The 13,803-nt window shown below is 35.7% G+C and overlaps 1 pseudogene; it reads left to right on the plus strand.

Moving 5' to 3' along the window:
- Nucleotides 1-1,475: 1,475 nt before the first annotated feature.
- Nucleotides 1,476-2,880, plus strand: LOC149138521 (peroxidase P7-like; annotated as a pseudogene).
- The last annotated feature ends 10,923 nt before the right edge of the window (nt 2,881-13,803 follow it).

The raw sequence follows: 13,803 nt of genomic DNA on the forward strand, positions 1-13,803 counted from the left end.
AACGTTGTGCGACACTTGGAAATACGGCTAAGTGTTGGAAGGTTTATAGTGCGACTTGAAAGGAGCACATTACAAGGGCATTGTGGGCATTTGTAGTGGTTTTGGGGGTCGGCCAAGAGGCTGCACACCCCATGTAAACCCACACATGAAAAGTTAAGAAGCATATAAGTATAAGAGCATGAGAGCTCATTTGAAACATCATTCACTCTTCACATCTTCGCATAAGACAAGAAGGAAGTGTGCAGTTAAAGAGGAGGACATGCGCATATCTCATGCACATTACCTTGAGGAGGACTGTACGTTTGGTGAAGTCTTGTGATCAGGTCGAAGGTTGGGCAAGTGTGCCTGGGGTGGATTCTAAAGTGTAATCTTGGTGTAAGACTTCGCAAGGATTCTTGATGGCTCGGGTGAGCACCGTCCTTTGTGCAAGAGATGCACAAGATGTTGTAAAGGCAGGGTTGCCTCTCTTTGTATTATTCGGTTAAGTGTGAGACTTGGTTCGGCCAAGACACACTTGTATTGTAAATTGATATTCTTAATAAAATTGTCGGGCATACTCACATTACGGGGAGTTGCCCCTCCCCTTTATACTTGTTGCAATTGTTGTTGTTCTTGGTATAATTGCATGATGATAATGAATGAGTATGGGCTTCATTAAGTATAAAGGATAATTGCATTTTACTTGGTTGTGAAACACAAGCTAAGTATGTTAATGTGAAAGTAGGCGTAGTCCACGAATGTTAGTATTGGTGAAAAGAAAGTGTTCGGTGGTGCTGCACCTTGCTACAAGCTGTTGGAAGACTACCGCAGGTGTAGGGTGTGACACGTCGCCTCGTTCGGCCGCGCGTCCAACTCACTGTTCCGTTCGCCCGGCTTGACGCCCGCCGGTCGTGCGCTTGTCACCAACTTTCACCAAAACTTGGTTAAACGCACCTCGTGGGCGCGCTGGACTAGCCCGAACGCACCTATGAACCGTGGGCGTTACAGCTACCGTCCTAAAGAAGCTTCGCACAACACTGCCATTGTCCTACGCTTCTTTACGAGCTACATGTATCTCTCTACCGAGGCAACTATGATCGATTCTGGTTGTATATGTACATCATTAAATATAAGTAAGTATATTATCTAGCAATAAGCATTTATGATCAATATTGAATCCATATATGTGTGGTTGCATATGTCCATCCTTGAATTTAAATGAATAAATTATCCAACAATAACGATACACATTAATAGACCAATAACACCCTAAATATTGGTTGCCTCTCTACCAAGGCGGTACACAAAATAAAGTCAAGTAACCCAAAGTCCTTTTATATTAGACTGAGTTTTTATTTTCCCCTGCTCGCGAATTTTCCCCTCACAGTCCAACATCTGCCCTTATAAATTGACGTTCACATATCTCCCATAACATCCCTGCAAGGCTGCGAATTCGCAAACAGGTTGCCATTGGAGAGCTTATATCATAAGCAAAAATGGCTGCTTTGATGAAGAGTTTCGCGCGCACTGCTTTAATGGTGTTTATTATGTCTTCGATCACTGATGCCACCGCTGGCCTCAAACTAAGCCCCACCTTTTATGCCAAGTCTTGTCCGACGGCGCTGTCAATAGTGCAAGCCGCCGTGAAGCAGGCGGTTGCCCAAGAGAAACGCATGGGGGCGTCGCTTCTCCGCCTTCAATTCCACGACTGCTTCGTTAATGTAAGTGCAACAATTCATATTATTATTATTGATTGAACTAGCTCGACAACGGTCATTCACGGTGATATTTTGATTTAGAGGTAGCTCATGAATACTCTTTCATTTCTTGTTCCAGGGCTGCGATGGGTCCGTCACGTTGGACAATTCCACGACCTTCACTAGCGAGAAGTACGCCATTCCCAATAACAATTCGGCAAGGGGCTTCGAGGTGATCGATCCCATAAAGAACCAACTCGAAAATGCGTGCAGCGGTGTCGTGTCATGCGCAGATATTATAGCCATTGCTGCTCGTGATTCTGTTGTTGAAGTAACCCCGATTAACCTTGCTCCGCCATGTTATTATTTCTGTATGAATCGTCTCTAAAATCTACCTGGTCACTTCATTTAATATTTAGCATGTCTGTTAAAAATTTATCTGACAGCTGGGTGGACCTTGGTGGGCTGTGAGGTTGGGTAGGTGAGACTCGACAACAGCGAACTTTAGCGGTGCAAACACTAACATTCCGCCTCCCACTTCCAATCTGACTAACTTAATTTCATTATTCCAAGCACAGGGCCTCTCCAAAAAAGAAATGGTCACACTATCTGGTAATCATAATATTGTTTCTATTTTTCATTTATGATAAGGAGTAGGTATATTATTTTTCATTTATGATATTTAGATGAAGATATATCTCTTCAAAAAACAAAGATACAATTAATCATTAAAACACATGAAGAATTAATGACTGTAGATCAGTGTATATATTGATGGTTGGTTTTGAGTTGATGTGAAAATATATTCATTCTACAGGTGGTCATACTATAGGGCAAGCGCGGTGCGTAAGTTTTAGAGGCCATGTTTACCACAGATATAGACAGTACGTACTCCACTTTGTTGCGTTCGAGGTGTCCAAGAACCACCGGGTCTGGAGACACCAACCTGTCGCCCTTGGATTATGTGACTCCCACTGTCTTTGACAACAACTACTACATCAATCTGAAATGCAAGAAAGGGCTTCTCCACTCTGATCAACAACTCTTCAACGGAGGCTCCACTGATTCACAGGTGACCACCTACAGCTCCAACCAGACCACCTTCTTCTCGCACTTTGCTGCCGCCATGGTTAAGATGGGAAACTTCAAACTTCTTACGGACACAAGCGGAGAGATCCGCAGGAATTGCAGGAAGCCTAACTAACCAACCAACTGGTGAAGTGTCTGTTTAGTAGGATGAGTTTCATCGATATTGCCTGGTAATTTGTAATAGAAGTATTCGATTAGGTATAGGTTGCAATTATACAACTTCGTACTTTATTAGTGTTACACAGGAGAGAAGATATAGGGTGTTTCTTTTAATTGGAAGAATTTTAATAATAATTTAATATTAAAACTTATTTTATTGTTTAAGATGTATATATTTTATTTTTTGAATTTGTACTTACAAGTAAATACATGAAGATGTACATATTCTATTTCTTCAAATTTGAATTTGAAAATCGAAATGATGTCTAAATGCTAATTTGATTATTTTTTTGGTTAAATGATGTCTAAATGCTAATTAGTTTATTCCTTTTGGTTGGAGACTCCAGACCTGCAATTGATGGATTTGCTTTTTCTGAACGATACATTATTTGGTTTGCAGTTTTGACCGTCTTGATCAGTTTAAAGATCTCGAAAATCTTCCACGTTGAGTTAGTTATCATGAAAAAAATTGCGTGCTAAAGTTAACATTTTACATGTCCGTGGATTTATTAACAAAAAAGAGAGTACATTCTGAAAGCATTCCTTATACAATCTTCTGTTGATTTGTTTATATATTCTTATCTATAATATTCTACATTACTCCATTATAATTGAGAGAGTGCTGGTTACAGTATTGTCTGCAAAGAGTAAGTTTTCTTTGCACAGTACAAAAATGCATAGTTGGAAGTATACAAAGAGCAATAACAAAAACTCCACATACAGTTCAAAATTGCACAGTTGGATGTATTCAAAGAGCAATAACAAAGACTATACTAAGAAGTGAAAGACCCGGAGAGTCTCTAAGTGAAAGACCCGAAGTTCAAGAGCACGCCATGTGTGAAAGTTGTAAAGTAAAACTTCACTGGTTAGGAGTGAATACCGCTCTTTGAGAGAAGGTTTGCCGCTTGGTTTTGCTCTTTCTAGATGTGAGAGTAAGATATGTTCAGAAAGTTGATTGCCAATCTCCTAATATGCCTCATCTAGTTGAAAAGGATAGGGGTGGAAAGAATTGTGGTCCTTTACTCAGTAAATGAAGCTTTTTGGCATCTTCGTGAATGGAGATTTGATCACTACTACAGATAGGGGAGTTTTAATACAACATTTGAGACAATTTTTGGGTAAATTGTTTTAAGTTGAAAAAAAAAAAACTTGTGTATTGTCTTAAATATTGTCTTTATCTGGGTGTCTCAAAAATTATTGTCTTAAAGATTATTGTCTTAAAAAATATAGTCTTAAAGATTATTGTCTTAAAAAAATGTCTTTATGGAGACAATTTCATTTTTGTCTCTCTATAGACAATTTCATTTTTGTCTCTCTAGAGACAACACAATATGTCTTTAATACTAGACAATAAATTTTTTATTTAAAGATCACTTTTGTCTCTCTAGACACAATATAAAACAATGAATCCAGAAATATCTCACCATTGAAATAAATCGATATAAAAAACATTTAATTAAAAATAAACTACAAAATCGTTGATTAATTCATGTTAGTACAAAGTGGAATCAAACCACCAACCTCCTATTTGTAAGGCAGGCGTTCTTCCATTTAGCTAGCACACTTTAAAGAATTACGTGAAGAGTTATGGAAATCTTGAAAACTACATTTATAGCCATTGATTTTCTTTTAAAAACTGACACATGATCTGTAATCTTTATAAACACTATAATCATGCACACAATATTTTTAACTTACTAAAACTAGGAATTGCCCCAAAAGGTGCAAAGAGAGGAGGATTATATCTCTAGCAAAAAAATTCAAAATCTTATATTAGTATACAGTTAATTGTTCATGTATACAGGGTATCTTGCTATAGTGGCATATCGCTGTGTTGGGATTTCATTCCATGGTAAGACTTCTTTTTCATCATATTCTTCTCCACACATGTATGTGTCTATTATTGTGTATATGCACCCATATAAAATTCTATAACAAAATGTCTTGATTTCCAAACGTAAAACCAAAAGAATCATGATTTGTGAATCCACAATCTATGATTGAGTCCTTATCAATGCAAAAAAAATGAAATGGAGTGGATATATTCCCTTGCAGATTTGCAATCAATTTTCCCTACTTAAAAGTTAATAGACCTGGAATATGTTTTTCCTTTGAATTTTAATCTAGATAGATTCGTGGCTCCATCATAGTCCCACAATTATCTGGGGCCCTGTATGGCTTGGGAGTTCCACACCAGCCATTGTTTATGACATTGAAGAGCACTGATGACCGACAACATGTGCGAAAAATGTCATCTATGCTTCTACTAAATGCAAAGATATATCATGATAATGAAAGAAACAACAACAAGTTTCTTATTAAAAAAGTGGAAGTTGATTATAAAAAGCAGAGGATGACATAATGCAAGACAAACTACTCTTCAATAGCTAGTGCCAAGAAACCATGGCGCACACTCAACAAAATAGATAAGCATAACATGTGAAAAGTTGCAAACTATGAACTCTAAAGCAAAAGTTCAAAGAACTGCTTACCACAATTGCTCCAGCGGGATCTATCCACCAGTATAGAGTACTTGCAAGGATAGCAACAATTAGACAAATTGTGTTGGTGATCACCTCAAAGAAATGATCTTGAGCATATGCCTTCACAATCTCATTAGTAAAACTTTGACAATACATTATGAGGAAAAACTTCACAAAAGTAACTGAAACCATAAATCCAACCACCCAATGCCATTTGTCACCATCTAAAGATAAGTCATCCTCCTATGGAAATTTGGAAATAGAGTTGACAAAAGTTAATTCCTTGTATGCAAATTGGAAAAATTGTCTGTCTCTCAAAATACAATACACAAAATTCTGACCATAAGGCACATGATAGAGAAATCAATAGTATGATACGAAGCATGGAGAAGCAAATCCATGGCTAATATGAGCTCAATATCAGGGTAACTTTGAAGACAAGGAGTAGGATTATAACTACGCAAAAAAACAAGAGTATGTAAAATAATTCATTAAAAGAAAACTATAAGACTTAGCATACAAGTAGGTCCCGAGAAACGTGCATGGACTTTTGGTGTTTGGATGTTGCAAGCCCATGCTTCTTTTTAATCTATATTCATAAGACTAGCATTTGTCAATAAAGGGGTACTTGCAAGAGTTGATGTCAAGATAGGAGGATTTCTACTAATGGCCATACAACAAAACAAGTCAGAAAGCTTTTAATCTATATTTGAAAAATAGAATGCAATTCTACGAGAGACCAGAGAATATATAAAACCATAAATGCAGGCTTTGCAAATTTCGTTTTCCTGTGAGGGATTATAGAAAATTCAAATATAAAAAGAAAATGTCCAAATAACTATTCTAATTTGACATTCATAATGGAAAATTTAGAGTATCTTATAGCGCACTCAGGCTCACCAAACCTCTCTGGCAGTGAAACAACAGCGTGGTTCACCTACAAAACAAGAGCATATAAATTCTATTAATCTCTAAAATGGTGCCCCAAAAATTCCTTGTTCAAAAAGACAGTTCAACTCGTGAGACTTGAAGAATGATGAGCTGTGTGATCTGTGTCCAGTTTGATTTCAAGGAGTTCAGGACCAAATAGCAGCAAAAGAAATCATGGGTTGCATTGTACATGTATGAGGGAGACTAAGACCTCTAGTCCAAGATGTAACATGCAGATTCATCCCTGTTTTTTGGATGAAGTTTGATTTTTGTTCATTCTCCTATCTTGTTTTCTGTATGCCTACAGTGCTTTAATGGTTTTGACAGTCGTTCCACAACTTTCACTAACTTTGTGTGTAGGTGAAACTTCTGTAGTTGTAGCACTCTGACATTGCAAGCTTGATTCTGAAACAGATGTTGTTTGACTCTACCTTGCCCAAACTTGCATTGTCCATCCAGAGAACAAATTATGAACTCAATTATAACACAAATCTAACTCTAATTCTTTATCAAGGGTTCATTCACTAGATTTCCTTGTTTGAGTTGGAATAGGAATTCAATTAGATCCAATTTATAGCTCCATCTTCATGGCTGTCGAATTTTCATTGTCCTCCATTATTTATTAAAAATCCATGGAGAAGTAAACAACTTTGGAAATTACTAATAGTTATGAGATGTTTGCAAAGTGTCTCCTCTCCATAGATACAATTTAACTTTGAAAGTTGTCAATCTGCTCCACTTTCTATTTGTTTTTAGTGGTCTAAAAAGTGTTATTATCTCTTATTTTGCTCATAGCTATAACACCTTTCTGGGACATCGTCATCATATTATCTTTTACATACGTGTGACTATCATTACTCCTAGAGAAGTGAATATCTAGTTCATGAAGGAAACCTAGACACCATGATACATAATGAATGCTACCTGATTTTACAAAATGGATTCGATATAGATTTGATTTAGATTTTGTGCCAATAGGAACACAAAAGAGTAAGCTATTATAATATAAATACCTTCATGGGGCTGAGATATCATCATTTGAATCTCAAGTGATGAGTGGCCAACCCAAGTAACAACACCAACAATTTTCAGGTCAGTATCTACATGGATTGGCTTTTTTCAACGCCATCTTGTCAACTGATAATGTCACTAGTAACAATGGTCTTGTTGCGTTGTCCTCATCAGCACAAGCCTGCAAGATAGGAAACCATTAATAATATAATGTAAATTTTTCCACTTTCAACCAAAAAAATCTTGCACAGAAAACATTACATCTGCAACTTTCCCAATAACATTTTTTATCAATCTTAGCAACAGTAAAAAATACAGATTCACATTCCTACAACAGATGGAACATTTTAGGGTTCTTGCTAATTTTATTTTCTTCCCAAAAATTGATTTGCAAGTGTCTATTTTTTAACAAAATGCTTCACATAGACTCTCTAGCATAAATTTCTATTTCTTAAATAGTTTCCAAAATGTTATAGAAACTATATATAAAATCCTTAGAAACTTGAATATTTTGGCATAACATTTTATAGTTGTGATTTTAAGTATCAGTAAGATTCACTAGCCTAAACAAACACTCTATTGAAGTGGAATTCCGTTACACAATGTAGGTCCCATTTATCAGTCTCTCTGATTTGAATGCTTTTCAGGTTTTGAGGCAAGATCTTCATGAAATTAAGTATCAATTTACTCCTACTTGTTTTTTGGCATTTGGAACCATTTCATTTTCTCAAATGAATTAGTTCTAAAAAGGGTTAATTAATAAATTATAAATATTTACAGTCAACAAAAAGAACTAACGAACTTGGGAAAGGCAAGCCTTGGTGGGTTCATGTGAGTCTAGGAAAATTGTGGTGGAATAAGGCATGTTGTAGACCAACAACCATCTAAGGTTGTGTTGCAAACTTCACATTCCAAACATATTAACCATAAAATGGCCATCATATTGGAAAAATTTTAAACATAAATTTTACAAATAAAAAATCTGTAAACTCCAAACAAAAAATACAGTTAGCTTAAAAATCAAGATATTCCCTCCAAGGGCCATCCAAATACAAGCTAGACAATGTTAAAACAAGCATCTAGTTCCTGTGAGAAGGCTGATTCTTCGCAGCCAAGTCCATGGGGCTTCATGAGAGGTATTCCCAAGAATCATAAGAGTTTTAATACCTTGGTGACTAGTATTTGACACTTTGTGGGGTCATGTTAAAATATTTTATTTTCGATAGGTGAGGCAACATTGTTGCTTACATGGAGTGAGCACCATCATAACCATGCAAGAGTCACCACACAAAACTCCAAATGCTGCATGACAGAAAAATATGGTATTTTTATTAGCTTGCTACCTTGAAGCAAAGAGGCAAAAGCAGGGAGAGTTGAGAGTCGATACAACCAAAGTTCTAGCAGCATGATGGCTTCATACCCAATTTCTCTGTCAGCAATTGCTTCTCCATTTTCTCCAATTACTTCACCATTTTCCCTTTGAGTCTTACCAAAATATAACAGTGTTGGCTAAACATTGTTATCCTAGAAGGTATCAACAAATTCTTTGTGGGGCCTTTCCTCTGTTTGGTCAATTTTGTAACAATTTAACAATTTCTTAATATATGGTGGAACAATTAGGTGTGGGAAGAAAAATATATTCCTCCATAGACGTGAGAAAGAGGGACCTTCCCTCTATTGTGATTTTTGTAAATACAGATTGTGTGAAATTTTCCAACATATGTAACCCCTGAAATAATGAAACCAGTCCCAGTCTATTGTGACCCAGTAGGTGCTACTAGAATTTTGTTATTGTCATATTCTTTTAACATGAAGTAGAAGCTATGTCTTGATTTAGGCAGTTTCCAGTCATTCATGAAAACTTGACAAAAATGTGAAGCCATTCAAAATCTTCTACTTGCAAAATAGTTGTATTTTACGTTATTCTAGAACCACCCTAATCATACATACTTGTTAGTTCATTTGTTTAATGAGAGTTTCCATCTGATGCTTCCAATTTCAAACCTTAAAAATAGTTAAAGTTTTATTAATCTAAACCTCAATCAAATTGATAACCTGGAACCACTATCAAACATCCTGGAACAATTAATGTTAATGTTAAAAATTTAAATAAAAAGATGAAAATTTAAGCATTTAACCATACCATTAATCACATAGAATTATTATGGCCTTAGGGTTGAATATTAGGCTACCTTATTCATAAATTGTTGCTTTTTTTAATTTTGTTCTGAGCATCCGTGGTTGCAATGTACAAAAATGGCCAGCCTTGTATAGAACAAGCCCTTTTGGTGAAAAAAGACCAATTTGGTACAAAACCAGCAGGCTTCATACACCCTACAGTTGAATTAGGTTGCCCCATTCATAAATTATTGTTTAAAAAAATTGCATTCAGTGGGTCATTGGTTTCATTGTACAGAGTTGGCCTGTTACGTACAAAACCTGTCAATTCAGTGAAAAAAGGTTGATCCAGTACTGAACCAGCCTTTTTCGATTTTGTGCCACCAGTGAGACCAACTAGTTCCACCAAATTTGGTCCAATTTTGATAACTCAGAGACACACGAGATGGGATGTTTCTCAAGAAATGGCGATAATTTCTATTTTGTGGTGACACATGAGCACTTCCCCAAAAAAGTGGGGGTGCCTCCCCCCAATTAACTTTTCCCAATGGCCTTTGTAAGAGGTAAAAGAACATAAAATACAGATTCTGAGAATAATTCTGACAGTGGTCTGCCTGCTAAAATAACAAATCCAGTCAAATAACCATGTAAATGAATTGAATTAATTTTCATAAACTCAAAGAAAGACTTCAAGTGAAAATGGACCAATCAAACAACATACCTTTTTCGCTACACACTCTTGATGCTCCTTCAACTTCTGATGCAATTTAGTTATGCTCATGTTGACCCCCAATTTCTTTTCTAGTAAAAAACCACAAGAATATTGATTACAACATTATCATAACTATAAAGCTTATATGGCCATTGTAAGGAAACACATGCCATCGTATAAGATGACAAACATAAACCCATTCTTTCTTTCCCAAAGGCACAAGTACTTTTAAGCACAAAATGTCACACATGCTCAACATTAGAAACAATTCAGTCTTCATTTCTTGGAAAATGCCTTTAGAGACCAATTAATTGTTACTCATATAGAAAAATCACCCATTATGCAATCTCTCATAATCTGCAAAATCCATGCCATGTTGCCATAAACACCGCAGAAATCATTTATAAGTAACAGAAGGCACCATCTGTATTTAGGAAAATGGGTACATAAGAAGTGCTGTGAAATTATTTGGAGATTCATGATAAAGCTAATGATTGGAAGCCCATAACACAGATCTCCTTGTTACAAAGAATACAAAAACTGAACAAATAAATAGTTGACTGTAGTCACACACAGAGATAATGAAGATAACTTGAGGAAGAAAAAAAATGAAGAGGACGGCATGGTAATATATTATAGTATAACACTATCAAGCATAAAAAAACTACAGCACATATCAATGTGGGACATAAATGAAGAAAGTTGAAGAGCAAATTGAAATTTGGTCCAAAAAGGAAATTTAGCTTGCGTTCTTAATTGTCTTTCCCATTAAGCAGTGCATATTAGACCACTTTCTATTGGATAATCATGATCAATGATACCTAAGAGATACGCTTTAGCATGTTGAGCAAAGATTGATAATATTAGCCTCATCAAGAAGACTTTGGATACTTTGAATTTCAAAAGTTCAGAGCACTTTATAAGGTCTCCGAACTTCACAGATGATATTTTTGATCAGTTGTTAATTGGTAAATTTTATAACTTCACAACCTCCGTACTAAGTAGGTAATTAAATCTTTACATCTATCTAAATTTCTCTATGTTTTTTAACTTTGAACTTTTTGAATTTGAAATGTTCAAAGTTGCAAAACGCAAAAAATTGAGACAGATAATCCAAGTTCAAAGTTGCAAAACACAGACAAATTGTGATAGATGTAAAGATTTAAGTACCAACTTAGTACTGAGGTTGTGAAGCTATAAAATTTACCAATGAACAACTGATCAAAAATATTATCTGTGAAGTTTTGAGACCTTATAAAATCCAACTAATTTTAAGTTGCGGGAATAAAATGATCCTCACATAGCTGACTCCAAGGTCCTTCCTTGTGTAATCTCGAGCCAATTTGCACATTAAATATTCATTATAGTCTTTAAGCATGTGCATTATGATATCTGATGTTGAGATACCCTCAATACGTTTTGTTTCCTTAAATTTTCCAATTGATTTGATCTGAAGAACATATGTTTTAAAAATTCTTTTAGGCCAACAATGATTGATGAAATCACCAATTCAAAAAAGTATAATATGATTTACCTTAGAAATTGCAACTATTACTTACATATTCATACACATCATTGCCTTCTCCACTTGCATCAACATATCTGCAGAAAAATAGCATTAGAACATTCAGATAAAAAAAATGACCTGTTATCCAAAGGTACAAGAATTTAAGAGTTGATTCTGCAGGCTATGATCATTCCTGACACCACTTGAAATAAATCTTACTTGCATGTCAAACCAAGTTATCATGCAAAAATATTACAAAAAATTAAATTCTTACATGAACATGGAAATTAAAAAAACCCTTGTGCCTAATTAACACTAGGCATTCTTCAAGTAAATCAAACTAGGTACCTAATTAATACAGAATTTTGTTGTTTTATAAATGAAAAACTAGAATTATAGGTTAAGAATTGCTTATAGATTTATAGATTTATATATGAATGGCTTAATTGCTTTGTGGATATTTCCCTCTCAGAGGGTTATACCATGTAAAACTTCCTGTGATGACCAAAGACCTATTTCTTTGTGGTGCTAGTTCCTATGATTGCCCAAATATTGATTTCATCATGGCATCAAATTGCTTGTGAGGTTAACTCCTTTCTGTTCAAAGATTGAGGTAGCTTACAATAGCTACAATGTGCTTTCTTCTCCTTGTGAATTGTTGTTCTCTATTTTTATGATAAGACTTGTTAGTTGTTGAGTATTCAATGAGATTTAGAACCATTATTTCCATTCTAGAATCAAACCTATTGAGCTCCTATTAATTGCTCTTAAAGATCCAATCCTACTCCCCATTTTCAGCAAAATTAGTGCATCAGGGAATTTTGATTGTTCCATTGCATCCAAAGTAGTCCTTTAAGTTAGATATGTCTTTCACTTCATCAAAAAGTCTTTGTTTGCCTAAAATCTAAAGAATTCCCTCATGGCCATCCATTTAAAATGTGGTACTGGTAACAAAATTTTGATTTTATAAAGATGTGTTTTGGTATTATTCTTGTAATTTCATAGTTATTTTGGCTTTCTCAATGCCTTATTTTGGTGCTCCCTAATATTGTTTGACAATGCACTGTTGTTTTACATCTCTCAAACCTCTGTTGTTCACAAACCCCAAGGTCCTCACTGGCTTCTTGACATTCCTTGACTTTATTTCCTCACCTTTTTCTAGCAATCTTTTTTTCTTGGTTCTAGGCTCCTCCCACAACATGGTTCTCTTTGTAGTATTCTTGCAATATTTCTCCTTGTGGATATTGTTTTCTATCAAAATACCCCACCCCACCGCTCCCCCACCCCCAACCTCCTTTTTTCCATCCATGCCAGTGGAAGCATCCTCCTTGGTACCAATGCCCTCCCAGTAGACAACAATTCCCTTAGTAATCACCCCCCATTTCAAGTGATTCTATAAACCATTACTTCAATCACACTGCCCATAGTTGGTAATTCTTAGAGATCACACCCCTTCAAGCATTAATCTTACCTACAAACTAAACATCACTGCTTGTTTTCCAAACCAAACACTCTGACCATACACCCCTACCACATGGAGACAACCTATGGCTAAAGCTAACAGGCACATCTAGCACCTTGCCAAGTGGAAACACTGTATTTCCAAGCTAATAGGCATGTCAAACACCTTGCAAAGTGGGACCAGCTATACTATGCCCTGCAAACAACTAGAAGATAATTACAAGCCAATTACCATGTCACCTACCACATGCCATCACCAGAGCAGTGCCACTTTTGCAAGCATGTGATTTGACAAAGACACATCACTTTGCTATGAGTCTTTGCCATGTTCTACTATGTCATCTATGATCTACCACATCAACACTTTGAAGAACCCCTTTTATTGAGCTTTCAATTTTTGACGGTGATTTTAAACATGCAAAGTCCACTTCAAGTACAATTTTTTGCAGAGAGTGTTTTTTCATTCTCTATGCAATGGTGTAGATAGTTTTTGGAAATTTCATTGTGTGGTGCTTGATTCTTCTCAATTTTCTAAGGCAACCCCTTCTAATCCTCATTTCTGGACCTTTTCAAATGCAGGTATTTAGCCATACAAGCACTTTTTGTAGTATCATTTATTGAAAGTGCATATTTTTCATGCACTTTACATTGGTGCAA

Source organism: Pinus tabuliformis, chromosome X (assembly GCF_031772625.1).
Source record: "Pinus tabuliformis cultivar Carrire ecotype Pingquan chromosome X, CPIR1, whole genome shotgun sequence".
NCBI lineage: Eukaryota > Viridiplantae > Streptophyta > Pinopsida > Pinales > Pinaceae > Pinus > Pinus tabuliformis.